The 23,803-nt window shown below is 45.5% G+C and overlaps 2 protein-coding genes across 2 annotated transcripts in view; one reads left to right on the top strand and one right to left on the bottom strand.

Moving 5' to 3' along the window:
- ADPRM (ADP-ribose/CDP-alcohol diphosphatase, manganese dependent) overlaps positions 1-14,846 on the top strand; it is a 193,257-nt gene extending 178,411 nt beyond the window's left edge. Inside the window, exon 4 of the mRNA XM_069872367.1 lies at positions 14,833-14,846. The gene's annotated coding sequence lies outside the window, so the exon portion shown is untranslated. The remainder of the gene's footprint in view (positions 1-14,832) is intronic.
- MYOCD (myocardin) overlaps positions 1-23,803 on the bottom strand; it is a 234,554-nt gene that overhangs the window by 69,951 nt on the left and 140,800 nt on the right. The window lies entirely within an intron of this gene.

The raw sequence follows: 23,803 nt of genomic DNA, 5'->3' as shown, positions 1-23,803 counted from the left end.
CCATCCTCATTCTGGATGAAGGACCTCAGAAACCCACTGCTGACTCTGACTAGTCTGAATTGTGGGCTCCAACACTGTGATTATGAGCTCAACCAGAGACCCCAGGGCTCTTTGCAAACAGGAGTTCCCTAAGGGAAGCTTAGCAGGTGAAGAACTAGTAGGGGACAAATTGTGAAGACAAGAAATGCTCCTCCTGACTTGCCAAGCCATGATAACACCAACATGCCAGCAGCAAAATATTCCAGGGATAATCCAACTTTTACCAACATGCATCAACGTGCACCTACAAGCCCAGCAGATGTGTCTCCTGCCTCTCCAGGGAATGGGAAGTAAGGCTGCTGAGTGCCACAGGTAATGGTAGACAAGTTCCACTCAGAGCCTTGTGCACAGCCACATGCATACACTCATACACCTGGTGTTCCCTGGACACTGCTAGTTTAATCTCCCAAATCTAGATGAGACTTTAGGAAGAAATGATTTCCTGTGAGGCCGGTGAGGCACTGGCCCAGATTGCCCAGTGGCTGCCTCATCCCTGGAGGTGTTCAAGAGCAAGCTGGATGAGGTTTTGAGTAAACTGGATGGGCTTTAAGATCCCTGTCAAACAAACTGTTCCATGATTCTATGATCTCCTGATGTTACCGTCCCTCACCCCCAAATTATGACCTACAGAGAATTTCTAGAAAGCTCTTCCCCTTGAACCCACTTCTAGCAGGAAGCACAGTCTATGCCTGTTCTGCACACAGGCTGTACTGGATGCTTTGCAGAGAACATAAAACTTCCAGAGGAAAATCAGACAAAAAGTGCAAGTGCCTACCTTGCACTTGAAAAGTACTGTTGGATAAAGCCTTGAAGACTTAATTTTATCCTCTGAAGCCTTGTCACAGGAGATTTCTTGTCTACATAAATGTATAACGTGCTCCGAATCCATGTCGTTTCTGCATTTACAGCATCCAGGTTCTCCTCCACCTTTAAAGTGTTATTTTCTAAACTCATTGAATGTGTGTTAGTACTTGAATGATGATAACAAAAAATGAAATGGGAACCACAGTATGCTCTGATGTTTCTCTGCTATCCCTTGGATTTTGTGTCAATATGCTATGTCTTGGCATCCATGTACCTGGTCCTCAGGTAGGATGCTTTCTGTCTCTCCATTTTTTCTGGTCGTTTGTACCTTTTCTGTCTTCATGGCAACCTCCTGAGGTGAGGTGTCCGATCCATCCCAGGCGATGTCAGTCCTTTTAACCCAGGTCTATTGGAGGGTAAGTTTCTACCCTGGTAGCCCTAAAAGTAATCCCATTTTTGGTTGCTTTTGAATACACTTTTGCACTGACCTCCTGTGTGGACTCAGCACACATAATTCCTTCACATGCAAAACTTTGCACTACCAGCTCAAAAATGCACTTGTCAGACTGACCTAAGTTTAGCTGGGTTCCTTCCAGTCTTGACTGAAGTAATATAATTTTCCAACACCTGCAACACTTTCCACTTCACTCTGTGAATCTATTAATGTATTATTTAATAGTAACCTCATTAAAGTTGGTTCTCTGTCATAGATGTCCATTTATTCCATAGCAGGGGGTTGGAACTGGATGATCTTTAAGGTCCCTTCTGACGCAAACCATTCTATGATTCTCCTACTTTATTTTTTTGCAGGCAGAAAGAAAATAATGAATGAAGAGATGGCTTTATTATTAATTCAGGGGTATACATTCAGAGAACAACAAAGCAGGGGCATATGCTAAGATGCGCTAATGGATGTTTGTTCTTTTGAACCATTGTGGGTCATACAGAGGTGATGGCCTGAGGAAAGACAACCAGGCCTCCAGGATGTGAAAAAAACCCAAGTCTGGAATCCAGAACAAAACACACTGATTTATAGAAACACTTTTCTGGATGGGCAGAGTGAAAGATGTTCTGGACTGCACTGTTTCAAGGTGGTTAGACAAGAGCAAGCCCAACCGCAGTGGTTTCTTAGAGCAGAGTTTTGTCCCTGCACAAATGAGCGTGTTCTTACCACCCGATTATGCTCCAGGCCTAAATGTGCAAGTTTTAGAGCTGTGCCTGCAGTCTAGAGGTTTTTCTGCACCCAGCAAACAGAACCTCATCGCCTGGCAGAAACCGGCTTCTCCCACATCCACCCTTGAATGTGCAGCTCTCACACCCAGGACTCTTGCCCAGGCATCTCATAAGTCACAGCAAAGGCAAGGGGATTGTGCAGGCGTCTCCGAGGCTGGGATTTAAACCAAGCATCACAAAGTCCTGCACGTCTGTTGTTACTGATGGTGGCATCTCATCTGGAAGGCACCCAGCCTGTTTCTTGCAGCCTGGAGTGCCCTGGTGCCAGCTAGAGAGGACATGGCTGTGTTTGTTTGCTCAGACCATAGAACACGGTACCACCTCCTCCACCCTCTCCTCCTGCAGCTGTGCTAAACTGTGTTTTCTCTTTACCAGTGCTTCCTCAAGCCCTGTGCTGGGAAACAGCAGTGGCCAGCCTTCCTTGGCTGAGCTGAAATCAAGGCTGGAGGCAGGGAGATAAAACCAGTTCTCCCACTGTGCTGTACTCAGCAGAACCAATTGAGGGGCCTATTAAGAAACAATGCACAACAATATCCACATTAGAGCCATTTGTGCAGGCCAGAACCACACTTAAAAACATCTTCCAGTTCTTTTGTCACCAGTTTCATTTCCAATCTAGGGAAAATGAGCAGCAGGGAAAGCTAAGAACTTGCTAATTGCCTCAGATTACTCACTAAAGTCTCTGTTAGCTACCCTCCATCTCTCTGGTCTCAAGACGTTGCTAACATAGAGCATAAGCACAGAGAATGCTGCACATAGGGGCGTAACCAGATGTGTTTACCCACTAAAGCATCACAAGTTTTCTGCTAAAAGGCATTGCTTGTGTAGGCTTTTACACTCCAGGTCAAGCAGCCTTCAAGCACCATTTATCTGCAGCAGCATTCCCATTGCCTGAACTGTATTGCTTTCAAGAATATAGCTGACTAGAAACTCAGACAACTTGGAGACAGCATTTGGCTTTGGCATATGAAAATTTAGGCTTCAAATCCGATAAAGATGAAGCTGATAGTGGGAACAACAGTTTGAAGATGAGGCTGAGGTGTGGTGCCACTTGTGGGCTTGAGTGGCCAAGTGATTCCCGGGATCAAACAGGACAAATGCAGGTGAGAGACGGCCAAGGTCACACGCTATAAAGCAGGATGTTTTGCTGCTGCCTCAGTGGTGGCTTTCCTGCAGCCTGAAGAATGAGATACTAGCTGCAGAGCCATGAGTCTGCAATGCCTCCTCCGAGCATCTGGCTACTGTGTGTGGAAACACACAAAGAAAACAGCAACATGATTTGTGCTCAGGGAAGCTACAAGGAGATGGAGTGTGTGCAGTCATAGAATCGGTCTGTGCAGGTGGAGCAGTAGGGTTGAGAGATAAAGAAGAGTTATGCATACAGTTGAAAATACTGAACGTATTTCACCTAGGAAGAAGAGCAGGCAGAGAATGAAGTAAGATTTTGAGATCATATGGCACCGGGAAGAGGAAATGCAGTTTTGGAATCAGCCCTGAATCTGTTAGAAAGGCTCAGCCTGAATCCTACAGAGGGATCCCTGCATCCCAAAGCATGTGTTGTGGTGGCCCAGCTGTGCTGGAGGACATCAAGAAGAATGAAGGCTCAGGTTGCAGGTGGTCCCTGGTGCCACAAGCTGTGTGCACACGGGTGGAAATCCCTTCATCAGAAAGCAGCCCAGTGCAGGCTGTGCTGCATGGCAGCATCAGAACTTCCCAAGGAACCTTCTAGGGAAGAGACCACCAGGTTGTGACACCAGGCAGTGAAGCAATGATGAAAGAAACTGCAAGTCATGGAAGGCAGCAAACCAAAAGTCTCCAGAGGGAGGCCAATCTGGATGGCAAGCCAGATGCTAACTGAAGAGAGCTGAGGTGAATCCCAACCTGAAATCCAGCAGCAGCCTAAGGGAATAGCTGCCTGCAGGCCAGGAAGGGATGTGGCCCTTCTCATTTTATTTTCAAGTCCAGAGCAAGGAGACAAATATTTACTGAGATGTTTATTTGAGAACAAGTTGGTGGGAAGAAAAGCGCGGCTGATATCAAAGGAATGCTCATTTGTGTCAGAGCCTTTGGAAACAGTGTTTATGATTAATTAATCTTTCTGTGACCAGCATTATCCACAGAGTGTTTGTTATTTATTTATTCATTTATTACCCTTTTCTGTATCCATCAGAGTGATTTATAACATGTAATGAACCGAAGATCATTAGTGCGTGACTGAAGAACTGGTACAAGCTTATCTGCAGGACATTGCTCGGCAAAGCACCAAATTCTCTTCTGAATTTATTTTTCCCCATCAATGCATCATCTAAGATTTGGTGTTTTCTTGAGCCTGGCCGTTCCGAAGATGTTATTTCCCTTTGGGAGGCCCTAGTTGTTTGACTGTTCAGCAGTTGACAGCTGCCTGGAATGCACTACAAAAGTATTAAAGCCAACAACATTTCTATCTTTTCATCTCTCTAGCCTTAGACCGAATCAGGCTCTGGCTGCTACTTGTTGCCTCTCTTCATGACATGGCTGGTGCTGCTGTGACCTTTTCTCTGTTATGGTCTTATCTGATGTTTTGCAGGACTTTGTATAATTGAGGGGTTTATGTGTAACGATGTTTATGGATCATTTTCTTTCTGTTTCTGGAGGAATTTCTAATTAGTGAAAGGTGCTGCAGAAATGACGCTGCAACATGAAATCCACCGGGCAGTCATGGAATCATAGAGTGGTTTGGGTTGGAAGGGACCTCAAAGCCCATCTAGTTCCACACCCCTGCCATGGGCAGGGACACCTCCCACTGGATCAGGTTGCTCAAAGCCCCATCCAGGCTGGCTTTAAACTTCCCTGGGCAACCTGGGCCAGGGCCTCACCACCCTCACTGTCAAGAATTTCTTCCGAATGTCTAATTTAAATCTTCCCCCTTCCAATTTAAAGCCACCCCACCTTGTCCTATCACTACATGTCCTTCTAAAAAGTCCCCCCCGGCTTTCCTGTAGCTACCTTCAGGCCCTGGAGCCTGCTATAAGGTTTCCCTCTTCTCCACACTGAACAACCCTAACTCTCATATTGTGCTCCTAGCAGAGGTGCTCCAGCCCTTGGATCATCTTTATGGCCTCTGCTGGACCTGTTCCAAGAGTTCCATAACCTTCGTATGTTGGGGATTCCAGAACTGGACACAGGGCTCCAGGTGAGGTCTCACAAGAGTGGAGCAGAGGGGCAGAATCTCCTCTGTTGCTCTGCTGGCCACGCTGCTTTTTATGCAGCCCAGGACCTGGTTGGCTTTCTGTTCTGTGAGCACGCGTTGCCAGCTCATGTTGAGCTTCTCATCAATCAGCACTCCAAGTCCTTCTCCACAGGTCTGTTGAACCTCACGAGGTTCATACAGGCCCCCTCCTCCAGCTTGTCCAGGTCACAATGCAGTTATTGCAAGGAGAAGCCCAGTTCCTCCATGCTGCTGACACAGCCCTGGGCAGAGTGGACAACTGCAGCCCAACACAGATCATCCTAAGACACAGGAGGCAGAAGCTATGGTGGCAGGTGAAACCAGAATAACTCTTCTTACTCCAGAGTTGTCATCCAGCAGAGCCCACCAAACAATCTGTGAGTTCAGCACAGGCTGGAGTGTGTTTTTCTGACTTCATTTCAAACAAAGTCCTGCCCTACCAAGGCTGCACAACTCTACACAGGATCATCTTCTGCTCTAGCAGTATTAAATCTCTCAAAGGTCACGATAGGGCATGTTACTGTCACACACACCCTTTGCCTATTGACACGTTATCACTCAAAGGCCACCTGTGACATGTCCCACTGGATCTTTGTGCCCAGATTCCTCAATTTGACATTGTTCCTGAGTTTCCCAACACTTTTGGCTCTTCCTCTTGCTCTCCTTAGTGAGAGAGCCTGGGAGAGGTCTCTTGCAGTAGCCACTTGTCCACACAGATCACAGTGATACTGGTGGATGTGCGCGAAACCCCACACTTCTGGACATGTGTTTTTAAGCTGGTAGCTCAGTGTCAGGAGCAGACCCATTAGTGGAAGGAGAGGAAGTCTCTGGAGCTGTGTGGGCTCTCCTACACCTTGTGTCTACAAAAGCACCTGGCTATGGGAGGACACATGGGTTGAAGTCAGTTGCTGACACACTTCAGACCAAGTTTTAACAGCAGTTTCAACTTCAAAGATGGGACAGAGCTCAGACAGAGTCTGAAGAGCCCTGAGCTTTGGATGAATTTTGGTGTTGCTCCCATGTGAATCCCTGAAGCAGCAACTTCTTTTCTCTTACCTACCAGCTTAAATCATAAACTTTGGAAAAGGCTGCCTGAATGAATAAGCTGCAACTTCTGAGATCATGACAGGTAACACTTTCTGCCAGGCATTGGCTGCAGCAACCAAACAGCATTTGTGTGATATTGCAAAATTTTTGAAGGCTTTATGACATTTGGGAAAATAAAACCATCTTTAGGAAGAGTGAGTGTACATCTCTTTTAGAGGCTGTATTCCCAGTGCCCAGGGGAATGTGCGTGTGTGTCCTGTTTTGAGATAAGTCAAGGAGAATCCATCTCCCTGAGGCAGAGCACAGGCTCTGTACCAAAGGAGGTCAAGAGGCATTTCCACTCTGCAGCTGTGCAGCATTGCTGCAAAGCAAAAGAAATCCTGAAGGAAATATTGTGAGAACACAGCTCCAATGCGAAAAGCAGGACCAGTCTGGTGGGAAGGCTTGCTAACTGTGAAGTCCTTCCTTTAGGAAAGGAAAAACATTTTTAAAAGGAGCAGCCCTAATATGATATTCTCATAATATTGGTCTGTTGGCGGGAAGGGGTCTCATAATATTTGGTCTGTTGGCGGGAAGGGGTCTTCAGAGCCTGTCAGCCCTGTTCTTCTCCATAAAGGGACTACCAGCAAAACCAAAACGGGTCAATCATGGCTTGTCTACCTGAGTCTTCAAGACTTCCAGCGATGGTAAGCCCATGGCCTCTCTGGGTGACCTGTTCTAGTACTGCATTACTCTCCTGCTGGAGTTTTTCCTGAAGTCTAGCCTGATCTTTCTACCACGAGTGGCTTTTGGCAGTTGCTATGTTGTCTCCCACTGCTGAGAAGAGTTTGATGCAGTTGTCTTTGTAGCTGCCCTTGGAATAGTCACAGTCTGCCGTTAGATTCCCTCTGAGCCTCCTTCTTGCCAGATGAAAAAAGCCCAGTTCCATCTACCTTGCTTTGTAGGCCATTTGCTCAAGCTTTCCTTTGTGCTGTCTCCAGTTTCTCCTGTCCACCACCAGCTGGGAGACCAGGACAGACCAGGAATGAAGTTAGCAGTACTCTCCCTGAAGCCTCTTCTTGGCTCTGCAGAGCCAAGGTAAAAAAAGAGCACCACAGAGCAAGAACTGTTCAGGATGGAACTCCCTTTCCACAGCCTTCCTAGAGGCAAGAGGTAAACAGTTCAAGAAGTGTCTCTGCTCCCTGCCTGTTCTGGAAGATGACAGAGGCTTTAACTCTAGATAACCAGTGGAAAGCAAACAGAAAGACAGCCATTCTAGGTGACTACACTCCATCTCACCAACAAGCCCATCCCTGGCACTCATCAATAGCAGATGCCTATGGAAGGAGATGAGAACAGAGGAAGCATGCAAGGACACCTACCTAGACTATGGTCCTCACCTCCAGCAATGCAGCTCAGGGACTATCATGAAAGCTCTAAGTCTCTCGTGTATCCTTATACAATAGTGGTGCCTGATATACCAGGCAAGAAAGGTTTAAGTGATCCTGGTTGAAATTTTAAGCAGATGAACAGACTCCCATTGGGCTCACTTCTGTGATCCTCACCCAGCTTCCCAATTCAGTGGTGATGCTGTACACCTACCACAGTGAAATCATTATCTCAGCACACTGCATAACCGATGTTCCTTAACTGGGGGACATCTGATGGCGGATGGGGCAAGGACTGCTGCCCCAGGGAATCAGCGAGCAGCAGAACATACACGGGAAGCGTGCTCTGCCCCGCAGCCTGGCATGCAGGAGCTCAGACATCTCGGTACGGCCAGCACCACGCTGGGGTGGCAAGGGCTAGACATCTCTGCTCCACTCATTTCAATCTGCATTACTGGGAGGACTGGCGCTACCTAGGCAGGATTTGATCTGTGCCAGAGGATGTGGGAAGCTGGTTAAAGGCAGAAAGAATGGAAAATGTTCACTGCTGTTTCTGTTTAACTTTAGGAACTGATCCAGCTGAGATAATAACAGAAGAGTTCACTTTGCCATGTCAAATATGCAGGTACTTTGCAGTATTAAGATTTGATGCCCCGTTCTTATAAAACTGGCCCCTACTGATTATGGGAAGAGAAAGTTGCCCATAAACAATGTTTTATTTCTTATTTAACGCAAATTCTTGGGCAAAAGGAGTCAATCAATTTTTCATAAAGTATAAAACAGATATAAGTTCTTGGGATCATGTGTGAGACCCTGTCAAAAAGAGCCGATAAGTCTGTGATGCAGCACAGGGAGTGCTTTGCAAGAATGGTCCAAGTGACCTTTTCATTAGTTTGCCTTAAGCAGTTAATCTCTTTTTTCCAGGTTACAGACTATTTTGAGTCCCATTACATCATACATGCATTTTAAATATTAATTTTCCTTCCATGTCATGCCTAGGAGGATTTGGTTGTTTTTTACCTTGTTTAATGCAGTCCTCCCCACCTTCCTGATTTTTCCAGCAGGCTCAGAGTTAAGGAGCTTCCAGGCAAGAACTGAAAGTGCTTGTTTGTGGTGAGTATGGGATGGCTCAGGGGCAGGATGTGAAGCCCTGTGATTTAGGAAACCCTGACAGGCCAAAAGCAGGGATTGGACCTCTCCAAAGGCATCTCTGTGATGGCAAGGGAACTGCAGGGCCAATGACTGCAGGCATTTACTGCCTGTGTGTGGGTACCATAAACGGGAGAAACGCAGCTCTGAGCCAGTGCGCCTCAGCAGGGCTCCAGCTTCTACAGAAAAATACTTGAAAATGATTTAGAGGAAAAAAATGTGCTTCAAAAGTGTCGCTGGCACGTTGTTGTTTCTGACTTGTAAATCATTTTGAGCTCCCTGTGACACTTAAAAAAAAAGAGATACCAGCTGCTACCTGCCAAAAGGGACTGGAGTCTTTAAACAAAGCTGTTCCTGGCCCTTGCAACGGGTGTAAAAAATGCCTCAACAACACCTTCAGTGTGTTCCCATTTCCCCTGTAACTGGATTCACTGATCTCATAACAACAGAGCCCCTGGTACCAAGAGGGAGTTCACACTTTATTATTAGCCACAGTTGAGAAAGCAATAATAAATCAACTTGTTCTTTATGGGTAAAACAGAGATCACGATATTTATAAGCAAGGCTGCAAAGGGTAAAGCAGTGACATGTTTTGTTGATATCCAGCAGTAACGTGCACCGCTAAGTCCTGGAAGCCCATGTGCAGCAAACCTCGCCTCTCCCAAACTGGCTGGCTGTTCTTTGTAGAGCAGAGTTCCCACCAGACTGGCCCTCACTTTGCACAGTTATTCTGCTGCTGGGATCACGCCAGCTGGGTGCTCTGCACATGGATTCAGCTCTGAGTGTCCAGCCCCTCACCCTGAGCATCACTGCACTGCTGAGATGGAGGACTGGTTCCTGCCCGCTCAAATGGACCCTGGAGAAAGGACTGGGCAGCCTGTCCTCACCAGGACCAGGATCACTTCCAGGTCCTCCTCTCACACCCAGAGACATAGGCTTTATTTCTCTCTTGGGCATGCTTCCTTCCTCTCTTCAACCAAACTTTCTGTGGGAAGGAGCATCTATGGAAACACCCAGCACCACATGAATATAGTTTGTGTAAGTTAAAAAAAATGTGGAATGGTTTTTAAGAGCAGTCCAGCAAAGTCTAACATAGAATACTTGGTCTTGCTTAGAGCAAAGTCACTTTCTCCAGACCTTCTAGAAGGCTGGAACTAGTGGAACAATCACCTGGCATGGTCGCATCCAAAAAGGATCACCTAGCCATACTGATCCCAGCCTGTTGAATCCAAAGTGAGGAATAAAGGGCCTAGAATCACACATGAAACAAGCTGAAGAACAAGCCAGTGTTACACACCTAGTTTGGCCCAGTCCCATGCCACCTATTCTGGTCCCTTTGCCACATCAGTGGGATCCTTCAGGCCTCTCTTCCCTGGGACTCAAGTATTTGGGATTGGCTTCTGTGAATCTCTCAGCTGGGATGCCCCCAAGCCTAGATCCCATCATCTCAAGGACCAGAGCAGATCATACCTGCTCAAAAGTTCTTCACCTTCCCAGAGTTTTTATCTCCTTCTCCAGAGATGGAGAAGAGGACAGCTGGAGAAGTCATTCACATGCCTCTTCTCGCAGCAGGCCTGGTATTTCAAGAAGAGAAAAGGGATTGTCCCAGATATTGACTGAAGGAGTAGGAGCTGGAAACTATCCCACAGAATCACAGAACCACTAGGTTGGAGAAGACCCACAGGATCATCGAGTCCAATCATTCCTATCAATCACTAAACCATGCCCCTCAGCACCTTGTAAGAAGAGTGTCAGGTGCCTGACACAGAAGACAGATAAACAGAAAGGAGGAACCTGCCTGCCCCAGTACAGCTTTGCTTAGCTCTTCAGCTCTATTGACTTCGTTCTACCTGAGGAGGTGGGCAAACAGGGCACGAGCCAGTCCAGAGAGCTGCGCTGAGACAAACTTCACCCCAGGATTTACTAGTGCTGCAGTTTCTGATGTCCTCATCAGTCTTGGTCATGGTCACAACTGTGAAAAGCCTGAACTGGCCGTGCTACACTATTGCTACACTTCCTGCAAAGCCAGAACAGGGAATTAAAACATTCACGATATTTCATGAATTTCTGAGTTGTGGTTTGTGGGATTTTTTGTGCTGCACCTCTATTTTCTCCTTCCTTCTTATCAATATTGAACAGGTTTTTTTCCTTTATATTCATATTATGCAAAAAATTTCACAGTTACAGCAGCAGTTACTCTGACAGTTGTTATATCTCATGAAGATTTAGTCAACAATAGATATGTCCTGGACCATTCTTTGGACAGACTTTTTATTCTGGGCTTCTTTGCAAACTTACTAAAAATATTTTCTTTTCAGCAATGGCTTTTACACCTTTTCTTAGCCAAAGAGATTCCCCTCCCTGGGTTTCAGGAGTGAGCTTCAGTCCACAATCACAATAACAGAGCATGGGTTTAAAAAAGCAAAGCAAAACTCTTCTTGCGCCGGTCTCAGCTGTGGGTCCAGATCACCGTGGATCCCATCCAGACCAGGAGTGCTTACACCAGGACCTCTCCCGCAGTAATTTATCCAACATGGGGAAGGAGTTTAACTTAGAGGCACTTCAAAACCAAAAATACTTTCTCAACATGCTGCAAGTCAGCTGAGCGTTATCTCAAACTAAAGAGGCAAACACTGTTCATAGCTACTTGATGAATTGTTAGCAAGCTGAACTTTCTTGATGACTCCAGAGCCAGCTTGCCAGCTCCAGGGTCTGCCCAGCAAGCACCTTGCAGGACCTGATGCTGGCATCTCACAGAGTACAGTCCCACCACTAAACACCTACTATGCACTGGGAACATATGGACATGATCTCCTGCAGACTGTTGTGGCTGCTGCAAACACATGAAATGTAAATCGTGAAAGGGAAATTGCAAGGAGAGCTAATCTCCACATTGTATTAGACAAAATACCAGCGCGGACGCAGATAAGCACCAAGTGTGAAGTGTCCGGCGGGAGGAGGAGGTTTCACATTCCGCCTGACTCAATGGAGACTTAAAATAGCACTTCCCACTGCAATACTTTAAACAAAGACATCCAAGGGATTATTAATACCAGGAGACAGAAACCAGTTTTATGTATTCTAACACAGATGAGCAGAAAGGGAGCTCTACGTGTTTTAGCCATGGACGGGTGCGTGTGAAGGCAGCTGCTACAGGCAGCCAACCCCTTCCTCAACACCAGCTTTGCCAGTGCTCATCGGAAGGAGCCTGGCTTGAAACGGGCTGCACGTGCACGTGGGATCCGTCAGCCTTGCTGCAGGCTCAGCAGAGGAGGAAGGAGATGTGATGCTGCAGCTGGCACATTGCTGCTTCCAACCAGCCCATCAGAGTGATTGTGTTCTGGGAGGGCAGGATGACTGCAACAGGGCAGATGCTGTTGCCACACTGTAAAAACCCATATCGGTTCATGCAGACTCTCCAAGCTGCAGCAGGGGCAACAGCTCTGTGCGTCCCCTCAGCCACAAGAAGTCAGCAGAAGCTCGAGGTCCGTTTGGAGACCCACTTGCAGTGAAAGTCCCATGCCTGGGTAAGCAGCTTCCCCTCCTCTTGCAACCCACATCTCCTTTTGCCTGGCAGATGTTGTCTTGCTCTCTGCGTTCAGACTATCTGCCCTCTTGGAGCTGCTGCCACTCTGTGCCTAGGCATGACTGCTTGTGGGGGACAGACCCAGTGGTTGCCCCTGCTCCAGCAGACATGTCTGCATCCTCCAGGAGAGCCCTCTTCTCTGCAGCCATCCCCGTGGCAGGGGCAAGTTTGGCTGCAGAGCCCTCATTATTTTTTTGGCTGTCCCTTCATTGTCTCTGACCCTATTCTCACCATTCCCTGGAGCCCCTCTAGCTGTCATCTGCACATGTTCTTCTTTGGAGACTTTTTTCTATCTGGGTCATGGGTGAGAGAAGAATAGAGGAAGTGCATGAGCCACAACAAACAACTTCCCATTTTTATTTTCCCTACTACAGAGTGCTGCACCAAGCACCCAAAGTCCTTATCAAACTGAGAAGCCCGAGAAATGTCTCAGCCTTCTGTATTTCTACCACTACATTCCTGCACATCATGGGCAATACCAAACTGGAACATATATTTGCAAAGTGCTGAAACATCCTGTGTACTGAAATCTTGCTTCCAAAACAGAGAGAGTCACCTTCCAGTGGATACTGCAGGACCTCTCCTTGTTTTGGGAACCTGGGGCACATCATGGCATGGAGTCACGCTCTCCTCCTCCCATAACGCTGCCAGTTGTGGTGCATCTTCCTCCCGGGTCTGTGGAATACCTACATCATAGAATCATAGAATGGCTTGGGTTGGAAGGGACCATGAAGACTACCCAGCCCAATCCTGCAGTGAGCAGGGACATCTTCAACTCGATTAGATTGCTCAGAGCCCCATCCATCCTAATCTTGAATGTTTCCAGGGATGAGGCATCCACCACCAATCAGGGCTACCTGGGTCAGGGTTTCACCACCCTCAGTGTAAAAAATTTCTTCCTAGTGTCTAATCTAAACCTCTGTGTTTTTTTAGTTTAAAACCGTTCCCCCTTATCCCATTACTACAGACCCTGCTTAAAAGTTTTTCCCCATCTATCTTATCAGACCCCTGTAAGTATTGAAAGGCCACAATCTGCCCAGCCTGCACCAGTTTGCAGTCTTCCAGCAGGGAGCAGCTAGGAACATATTGAAACCTCTAAAGACCAATGGGACTGCATTAAAAAGTGAAGTCACCAAACGCCATCTGAACTGTTTGTACTGTGTGACATCCTCCATGCTCTCAAGGAAGGGATAAGGAAGCCAAAAGGGTTTCATGAACAAATTAAACTGAAAATAGGTCATTTTACCAGAAATGGGCTTGTAAGACCAAATGGTGAATGCAAGGAGCAGAAAGTTTTCTCAAGACTCTGGATTTCCAACCACTCTAAGCTGACTTTGGCCGTATTCTTCCATCACAGGTACTGTCAATGGTAATTTTCAATCCTTGTGCCTACCTCTCATTTTGCCAGCACAACTACTTTGGTGGCCAAATAGAGTTCAGGGAAATGGTGTCGGCTAAAAATAAAAGTTTTTTTTATTCCAAATTCTAAATCTGTGCAACAATATAAGCCAGATAGATATTGTAACATTATTTCCTTCTAGCCTGAAAGTTAGTTTTCCCCGTTGTTGCTCACTGGGTTTTGGATTTATGAAACTTTGAACATTTTAATTTCACTAAAGAGGAACAACCCTGAGTGGATGGGATAATGCTTAACAGACGAGAGACACAGCATATCCCACTCCATAGCAACTAACAGCAATTAATACGTTTCAAGTCCATGTTGGATAGACTGATCTAATGGGACGTGCCCCTGTTCATGGCAGTGGGTTTGGAACTGGATGGTCTTTAAGGTCCTTTCCAACCCAAACCATTCTATGATTCTATGATTACACAAGGTACAATTAATAGACGTGGGCACACATCTAAATGAGACCTTCTTACCTAGCATTTACAATTTCTTGTGATGTAAACATGTGAGAGTACACCTAAGTTGAACCCAGTTCACGATGCCCACAGCTGAAGTGATGCTGCCTGGATACTGATGTGTTTTTGGATTGAGTTTTTAGTTCCAGCTCTTGATGCAATATCTTGATGGAAACCTGACAAGAACTGTGACTGCAAAGGACTGTCAGATGCTAATCTGATGCACTACATCACACCCAGCCACAGATACTCTGGTGACTGTCACAAAAATTATCAAGTTTTCTGTACTGTGACTGATTTGTTCTTGTTTTTCAGTCTGCAGTGTTTGGGGTGAGGTGTTTGGACCCATAGTTATGGTTAGGATCTGATAAGATATGAATAACAACGTAAGATCTGATAAGATATGAATAAGGAGGATTTTTTACATAAAAATATTGTTGTCAAGTTAAAATACAGGGTCTGTTACTACCTTAAAACCACTAAGGAAAGACAGAGTATTGTAAACAGACAAGCAGAAGGTGATTTATAATAAACACGTATTGCACCAAAACTTCCGCACAGCTTACTCTGCTGTCTCTGCCTGCAGAGCTGCTGATTTAATGGCATTCGCTGCCTTTGCTCCCTCCCTGGGCAGGGCTCGTGGGGTGTCTGCACTGGCCCCTGGTGTGTGCTGACCTGCCCAGCATGCGGGCACTGCGGGGACATCATCCAGTGGCTAATCTTCCAGAATGCACACTTTTTCCAGCATGGATTCTTGACACCAAGCACACTCCTGGGACACAGTCCAAACACAGGCAGAGTGAAATCCTAAACTGTCCATGAGACAGCATACGCGGAGCAACAGACCGACAGAAACCCCGGTGAGGTGTTTCCAAAGCAAATATCTCGTACGCAGCGATAGGATCTGAGCTGGAGTTTTGTTGCTGGAGTCAACCTTTATTGTTTTCCTTGTGGTAAATACTAATGAACTCAATGCTAAAATATGGCATTTCCCAAACAGCAAGTCTCCTCCCTGAGATGCACCATCCTCCGGTATGGGTCTGTCATCAAGCCTTCGCCTTTGATCACTCAACACATGTTTTTAATCCTCATGCTCATATGGTAATAGCTTCACTCTATTAGTTTTCATTTGTCAGATCAAAATGTCCTTTAGGTTGGAGTATGATGTAGGACATTGTCCAGGCAGGTTATTCTTAGCAACAAATGAATTTACAATGAAAAGGCAGGTCTGCAGTTCAGGCTTTGTTTTTATTGCCTGCACCACTCCTGCCGTGCCTGACCTCCAGCCCCTTCCCACCCCAGTAACCATCATCAGCTGCCCACTTCGCTCTGTGCTTTACATGAGTTCCTACAAAATGATGATGAGACCTTCAAACCAAGCTCATTTGGGTCTGGAAATCTCCTTTCTGTCTCTTTCCATTACACCTGTGGCAAACAAAATTGAGTGTCTCAGCAAAATCCTGACAAATCCAGCAGAACTAGACTTGTGGATGTCAGGGGTGACGTACAACAGTACTTAGAATTGTAAACTCATAGAATCACAGAATCATTAAGGTTGGAAAAGACCTCTAATATCATCCAGTCCAACTGTCAGCCCAACACTACCATGCCTACTAAACCATGCCCTGAAGTGCCACATCTACTAGCTTTTTGAATGCCTCCAAGGGTGGTTGCTCTACCACATGTCGCATCACCAATGCTGGATTATAATAGGCCTGTTCAATGCCCCCTTTGGCCATGCTTTGGCCCTAAAGGCTGCTAAAGGCAATGCAGTTTGTCCATAACTAAGGGCAGCAGGACCCTGGAGATGATTTCTCTGCTGCTACACTGCACACTGTGGTGCAGCTGCACTGCTATCCCAGATAGCTACAGTCTGTTTCTACTATTGCAAAGGTTGGAACTGCATTTAGTAGTGTTGCTTATGTATTGCATAATAGAAAAGTAGTTCTTTTGACGTAGTTGAAAAGGAAAATATCAAAAGGAAAAATATAAATATAAATATATAAATATTTATATAATATATAAATATATTTATATTTATATTTATATATAAATATAAATATAAATAATATATAAAATATAAAGGAAAATATCAAAATATTCTCAGAAGGCAGCTTCAATTAGAACCACATCAACACTAAAATCTCTCCCTTCTTCTGCTTTCTCTTGGGACGTTGCATTGCTGAGATGCCACAATATGCTCAGGTCTATGCAGTTGCTGCCCTGAGCTCTGCATCCTCCACATCAGGTCTTCTATATAATGAATCCTTCGCATCTGAGCAGGACGTGGCCCTGAAGCTTACACCTCGCCAGAGGAAACAGTTTGAGACTGCCTGATAAATTACCGGTAAGATGGTTTCTAATTGCCTTGTGCTGATCACAGATATCACCCATATCTTCTGGAAGGCTCTTTAAGCCTATATATGGTCAGAAGATCATTGGGCCAGCATATTTGTTTTGTTTTGCACAAATCAGATAGCTAAGGCCCATCCCTGACTCCAGTGGAGTGGAGAGAGAATGCTCCAAAGGGTGACATTTCTGAAATTATGAAGCCTATGAACTTGAATGTGAGGAAGTTATTTCTCCTTCTGAAACAACAAATGCTGGGAAGAAGGAGGGGAGCGAGAAACAGCAGCAGAAATATCAGGGATAATAAAAAAAGCCGAAGAGTCATTTCACAACTCTCAAAGATGAACAAGATTCAGTGGAAGCTGCCTATTCCAGTATCAGTGGGAAAATATTTCTCACAGTCTCCTTTCTCTTGAGCATTATATACAGGAGTTTTTTGCTCTCAGTCAAGGGAAGATGCACATAGAGAGTTAACATACACTGGTCATGTTAGCATAGGTGTAACCAATCCTCTCTCTCAGAAGCGCTAATTGCCATTAATCATGACATAAATTATTCTGGTATAAGTTCCCATATGAGGACAGGCTGAGAGAGTTGGGGTTGTTCAGCCTGGAGAAGGCTCTGAGGAGATCTTATAGTGACCTTCCAGCTCCTGAAGAGGCTACAAGAAAGCTGGGGAGGGACTGTTCACAAAGGCTTTGAGTGATAGGATGAGGGGCAATGGGTATAAACTGGAGAGGGGCAGATTTAGACAAAGCATAAGAAGGAATTTCTTCACAATGGGAGTGGTGAGGTGCTGGCTTAGGCTGCCCAGAGAAGTTGTGGCTGCCCCATCCCTGGAGGTGTTCAAGGCCAGGTTGGATGGACCTTGGGCAGCCTGATCTACTGGGATGTCCCTGCCTGTGCCAGGGGGGTTGGAACTGGATGGGCTTTAAGGTTCCTTCCAACCCAAATTATTCTGTGATTCTATGTTTCTATGATTCTAAGTTGCACCAAGAGCAGTTTGCAGTTGTGCTCCATCGCTGTCATTAAAGGGAAACTGAAGGAGCTGTTCTTTTCATACAGAGAAAAGCAAACACAGAGATCCTGGAATCACAATGGTGTGCAGCCATCTCTTGGGGAATGAAAGCTTTGCTATCAACCAACTTAATACCAACCAGAGGTCCTGGACCTCCTCTGACAGCTGAGACCCACATCACATTGCCACATCTAACAGGAGTGAGGTAGAAGTGCTCCACAGGAGCTCCTATGCATTCTTTTCAAGTGGAAGAACTCTTCTACGTGAGACTTGGCGCGTTCCCAATGGCCACAGATGTTCAATGGTGGGACTAGAAACGGGCAGGTAGGGGAAAGAAGAAGCCATTTCTCTTCACTGTACACTTGCTCACCCGGGAGTTTCTGCTCAGTGCTTGGAGTATATATTTGAGGAAAACAATTTGGTTTTCAACCTACTTCCACCATTTTATCCCTGAGTTTTTCTAAGATGGCTCTCAGAACGCACTGCTGCAATGTCAATGTGTTTCAAGGTGGCTTCCAGATACCGAACAACAATATTGTTCGCTTGAAAGAATTGGAACTGGTTTGGTTTACACAACTTACTGCTGATTTACATGAACAGAAGTCCAAATTAGAAAAGGAAAGTCTATTTGTACTGTTTGAACAAATAAATTGCCACAAGTCTCCGTTGCTGAATGACAGCCTGAATCGGTCCATCTTGGAAACACAATATAGACTGTCAGAATAAATATTTCTCTTTACCAAAGGGGACTCAGAGTGCACGTATGCAAACAAATGCCTGTATGAAGAAAATCCATTAATATACATATTGTCATAGCATTACTTCAAACTGCAGATATAAATCTGTCTCTGACATTAAGAAATGGAATAACGAATTTTGTTCCCTGCTTGTTAATAAGCAGAATTTTCTTTCAAGGACATATAATCCCATCCTCTTATTTTCTGAGATGCAATTATGCTCAGTCTTAAAGTAGTGGTGTTTGAATTCTACGCTCTGATGAAAGCTAAATTGCAACATTATGTAAGAATTTGATAACTTATGGATCCCCAAGTTCCCACAAACTCATACGTTGCATAGCTCTACCTACAGATTGCCCAGAGCTGCTTTTCAGTGTGCTAGGAGAAGCCAAAAGCAAGTGAAGATATTCAGACACTTTTGGCAACGCATTAAAAGCACCAGGAATTTCTTATTTCAAAAATCATCACTTCAGCCCCATTTCCCAGAGAGATTTCTGACCTGTTTTTTGGGTAATAGTTGTTTACTAGTGTTTCTCACTATTCAATTGAAATCTTTAGGCATTTCCCAGCCGCTACTGTAAACACTGTCCCAAGCCTTTGTCTCACTGCCTGTGGTCCATGGAAGATCCCACAGCAACTTCTGACTCCCTCCACAATTCCCTTCTTTTCAGTCTCAGATGACAAGCAAATAAGAAAGATGCCCTGCAAGTCTTCAGCTTCTCAGAATGTACCAGATCAAACAGCATCTACGTGTCAGTCTTGTGGAGAGAGAAACTGCTGCATGTGCTTTGAACCAGAGAGGATGCCTCTTCAGCCATCTCTCCTGATGGTCTTGTATTACAACTACTGCGATTATGGAATCATGGAATAGTTTGGGCTGGAAGGGACCTTAAAGCCCATCCAGTTCGAATGCCCCTGCCATGAGCAGGGACACCTCCCACTGGATCAGGTTTCTCAAAACCACATCCAACCTGGCCTTGAACACCTCCAGGGATGGGGCAGCCACCACTTCCCTGGGCAACCTGTTCCAGAGCTTCCCCATCCTCATTGTGAAGAATTTTTCCTAATCTCTAATCTAATTCTTTCCACTTCCAATTTAAAGCCATTCCTCATCCTGTCATTACATGCTCTTATTAAAAGTCCCTCCCCAGCTTTCCTGTAGCCCTCTTCAGTACTGGAAGGCTACTCTAAGGTCCCCCCCTGCCGCCAGCCTTGGCCTCTCCAAGCTGATGGCTCTAGCAAGAATGCAGAGAGCCACACTCAGAGGTGTTTCTTCTCTGCAGATGGACATTTTTTCAGCCTCTTGGATTGTTTGGCCAGATAAAGAAGAAATTCTTTCTTATCTTTTGAGGGTTCATTACCACCTCATCGCTCACAGCATCATACCAGCTGGGTTATAGCTCATGTCAAACCAAGATGTTAGCTCGGAATAAAATGTGCCTGCTGACCCACCAGTTCACAGTGGCTTCTGAACAGGTGTCTGGAGCGGACTTGAGCAGAAACTGCATCTTGGTTTAATTTCTTTGTTTTTTTTGTACAGAAGGGGAGAAATACATTGGCAAATGTCAAGAACTTGGAGCAGCAGGGACAACAGAATGACCGCATTTTACAGAAAAGAGGCAGGGTCAGGTAATTAATGGGAGATCTGGGAACACCAGTCCTCATTTCCTAGTGGGAAGAAAATTCGAATGCTTTGTTTAGGAAAAACAGATTTGGGCACATCATTTGTTTCTTGAAGCAAGCTGGAGCACCTGAGTGTTCTGATCTTGCCCATTTTGTCTTCAGTCCTGCAGGACCCTTCCAGCAACGTGGGGCTAACACAGGCAATCACCTTTAGAGAGCTCAGAAGCTGTGGGGAGCTTGGAGAAAAACCTGTGCAGATGGTTCTGAGAGGGAGTCATTTTATTTAATTGCTTCATTGTCCAAAGTGAAGCCACAGTAACCCACTTCTTTGTGATATGGGTCTTAAAGTCACATACCAACAAACTTTCCCCAGCAATTCTTATAGTTTGAGATGTATGAAAATACATACACACAGAGTTGCAGGCATCCAGTGAAACCAGAGCCTCTCCGTACTGTAACAAACCTTCCACTGGCAACACACCAGGGAGAGGAACGAGAGAAGGAGATCAACCCATTGCTATTAGTAATTTCATCCAGCTAGAAGTGTCCCTGTGCCATATGGAAGTATATGCACAGACCAAAGACCCCAGCAGGAGTGATTTATCTTCAAAAGGGAATTTGTTTCTATTCATGTTTCTGTAAAGTGGCTTTTCCACTGGCCAAACTCCTTGCCAGCATCTCTTGCACGTCCAGATGCAGCTCGCTGCCTAGAGAGCCTGCTGGAGACTGTCTACACAGCACTTGCTGCTCCTGTCTATAAATAACATTTCAGATGCCCAGGCCACACAGTCACACTGCAGGAAAGGTCAGGCATAATCGTCATCACCCGAAGGGATCACTCTCCATGACTGCCCTGCGGCTGAGTCCTGGTGTCTGGGCTGCAGCCAACATTCTGGGTCTTATCAGAGCTGGATCTCACTGGGAATTTTCTGATGAAACAATTTTATTGGAAAATGCTGATTCATAGACATCAAAATGTTTCATGGAAATGCACTAGTTTTTATTAATTTAGAAGGAAAGCCAGACATTATTTGGATGTCCTACTGACTGGTCAGCTGCCAGGGTATCTCATGGCTTTCAGTGTGTTTGCTTGCAGGACAGCGATGTCTTCTGGACTGCTTCAAACACAGGAGCCTGAATGCTGATGGCCTTGCTCTCATCTGGCTTTTGGCAGCCCTTAAGCCTCAACATGAGATGGGTTGGGGGTGTTTTAGGCTCCATGCGCTAAAGGCACTGGGGGCATCAGGTGCTTAGGGACTGTGGGCTGCCACTACCTTTCCTCCAAGCTGTCAGGTGTCTTTCCAGAAATACGGATGAATGTTTCTCTCCCCAACCCTCCCTTCCCCCCCACAAAAAAATGACACATCACAGGAAAAATGAAGCTGACTGCAGGTCTACCAGAGCCAGAGTGTGGGTTTCCTTGTGGACAATGAGGAAGGGGAAAAGCTTGGGAAGCTGCAAGATCCTCACAGATAGTGAGGGGAGGAAATGTGGGGACCAAAAGGAGGTAAGTGACTAAAGAGCATCTGTGAGAAGGAGATGCAGGAGAGATTATTGCCAAGACAGCATTCCTGAAATTGTGGGAGGGGGAAGCTAAAGAAAGAAAGAGAGAAATTAAGACCTGATAAAAAGATTTGGTCTGAGCAAGGTAGCGTTCCCATCTGTTTTGCATATATTGTACATGATGAACTCTGAACTGCTGGAAAGGCACAAAGAAACAAGTTTGTATTTTATTCTGAGTGAATTAAAGATTAAACTTTAGATTTCTTTTATTTTTATGGAAATAAGTGCAAAGTTATCAGAAAGCTTCTGGTCAGCTGTAATGGGTTACCCTATATATGATTAACAAACTGACCTACATCACAAAGCTCTGTTATTTATGGGCTGGCTTGTCGATGAAGTCAATGTGGGATTACACCTCACACTGGATGCTGCAGGTGTACGCTTTCCATCTGATTCTGCATGTGCCATCTTCTGGCTTTTATCTATTCCCTCTAGCAGGATGGATGCTGGTGGATGGGCAGGAAATCACGTGCAGTGGAAGGGTGCTTGATGCCTGTGGTGTTTCTGCTCACAGCTTGAAAGAGGTGGGGGCTGATTCTGGCATTGCTGGGGAGGTACTTGGCAGCCACGAAGGAACAGTGCTCCCCTCTATTTTGCTCTACCTGATCTTTCCCGAAGACTGCAGTATATCCAGGACAGGGTCTGAAAGGGGCGTTTTGATGCTGCTTAAGCCATAACTCAGCATCAGAGAGGAAGAAAAATACATTCATCTGAGAAGAAGAAGAAGCCAGGACATTGTTCCTTGGTCAGATGGAGAAAGAGATATCATTCCTGGAACCTCTTATCTCCCTTGGTATTCAGTGATTATAATATTCTTAGAGATGCTTTGGGTACCTGCTCCTTCTCCTCCCCTGATACTGTCACCCAGCCTTGCTTTTTGCCCAGAAGCATCTTGTTTCCTGTGAGGGGGTGCTGGGATCTTGCAGAATGTGGGGATGTGAAATCATACCCCTCCTTCCCGCTGCTTAAGACACCCCTGTTTATGTATGTGCTGTTGCCTTTAATTAGTGTGTTCACGGCTTTAGGCACCTGGTGAGGTGCATTTGCTGACAGCCCATTTAAGATAGACTTGGAGCCCAGGGGTTCTGGGAGTGGCTGAAAGAACTGGGGCTGTTTAGTCTGGAGAAGAGGAGGATCAGGAGAGACCTCATCACTCTCTGCAGCTCCCACAAAGCAGGCTGTGGTGAGGTGGGTGCTGGTCTCTTCGTCCAAATAACAACTGATAGGATGACACAAAATGGCCTCAAGTTGAGCCAGGGGATGTTCAGATTGGATAGTAGGAAAAATTTCTTCATGGAAAGGGTTATCCAGCACTGGCAGAGGCTGCCCAGGGAAGTGGTGGAGTCCCCATCCCTGGAGGGATTTAAATGCCGTGTTGATGTTGTGCTTAGGGACATGGTTTAGGGGTGGAGCTGGCCGTGTTAGGTTAAGAGTTGGGCTCAGTGACCTTAAAGGTCTTCTCCAACCTAAACAATTCTATGATTGTATGATAAATCCTTACAGTATTCCTTGAGAGCAGCATGCGTGCCATGCACAGCAGCAACAGGATTTGCAATGGGCAGGGCTGGGCTTTATAAACTCTTCTACACTGGGATTGCTGATTCCTACACAACCTTTCCAATGACACCTCCTCTGTGGGAATACCTTATTATTTTCTTAAAAGGGAATTACAGAATTTCCAGTTTTCTTGTAGTTCTTCCCAGATCCATCCACTTCAAGCTGACAACCCTTCATGCAGGATGCATCTGTAAGCAACTGTCACTGCCCAGTAGACCAACCACCCAAATAATCAGTCAAGGTACAAATGAACGTAATTCTAGCTTCTATACGTTCTATGCAACAATTGGAATTATACATCCATTGTAATGTGCTAAGAGGTACTGGCAAATTAAACAGAGTTTTAAAGACAAAATGTTGGAATATAACACTCTTTGTGGCTTTCGATAATGGTTAATAAAATATCTGTTTTTCTAAAAGGGGAATTAGAGATGAGCTAGTTTAACTTCCCTATCCAGAAAAGTACTGGGACAACAAATTGAGCCAGCAAACTAATATTGAAACAGATCAGGGGAAAGAAATAAGAACCCGCCAATGCGAATGTGCCAAATCTAATCTTTCTGTGACACTTGTGGCTAGGGAAGAAGCAGTACATATCATCCATCTTCCTTTTAACAAAGTTGCTGACATTGTCTGATACAACATTCTCAAAAACTTGTT

The sequence above is a fragment of the Phaenicophaeus curvirostris genome, chromosome 19 (genome assembly GCF_032191515.1).
Source record: "Phaenicophaeus curvirostris isolate KB17595 chromosome 19, BPBGC_Pcur_1.0, whole genome shotgun sequence".
Taxonomy (NCBI): domain Eukaryota; kingdom Metazoa; phylum Chordata; class Aves; order Cuculiformes; family Cuculidae; genus Phaenicophaeus; species Phaenicophaeus curvirostris.
Note: the sequence above shows the minus strand (reverse complement) of the source record. Positions and strands in the feature narration are given on the sequence as shown.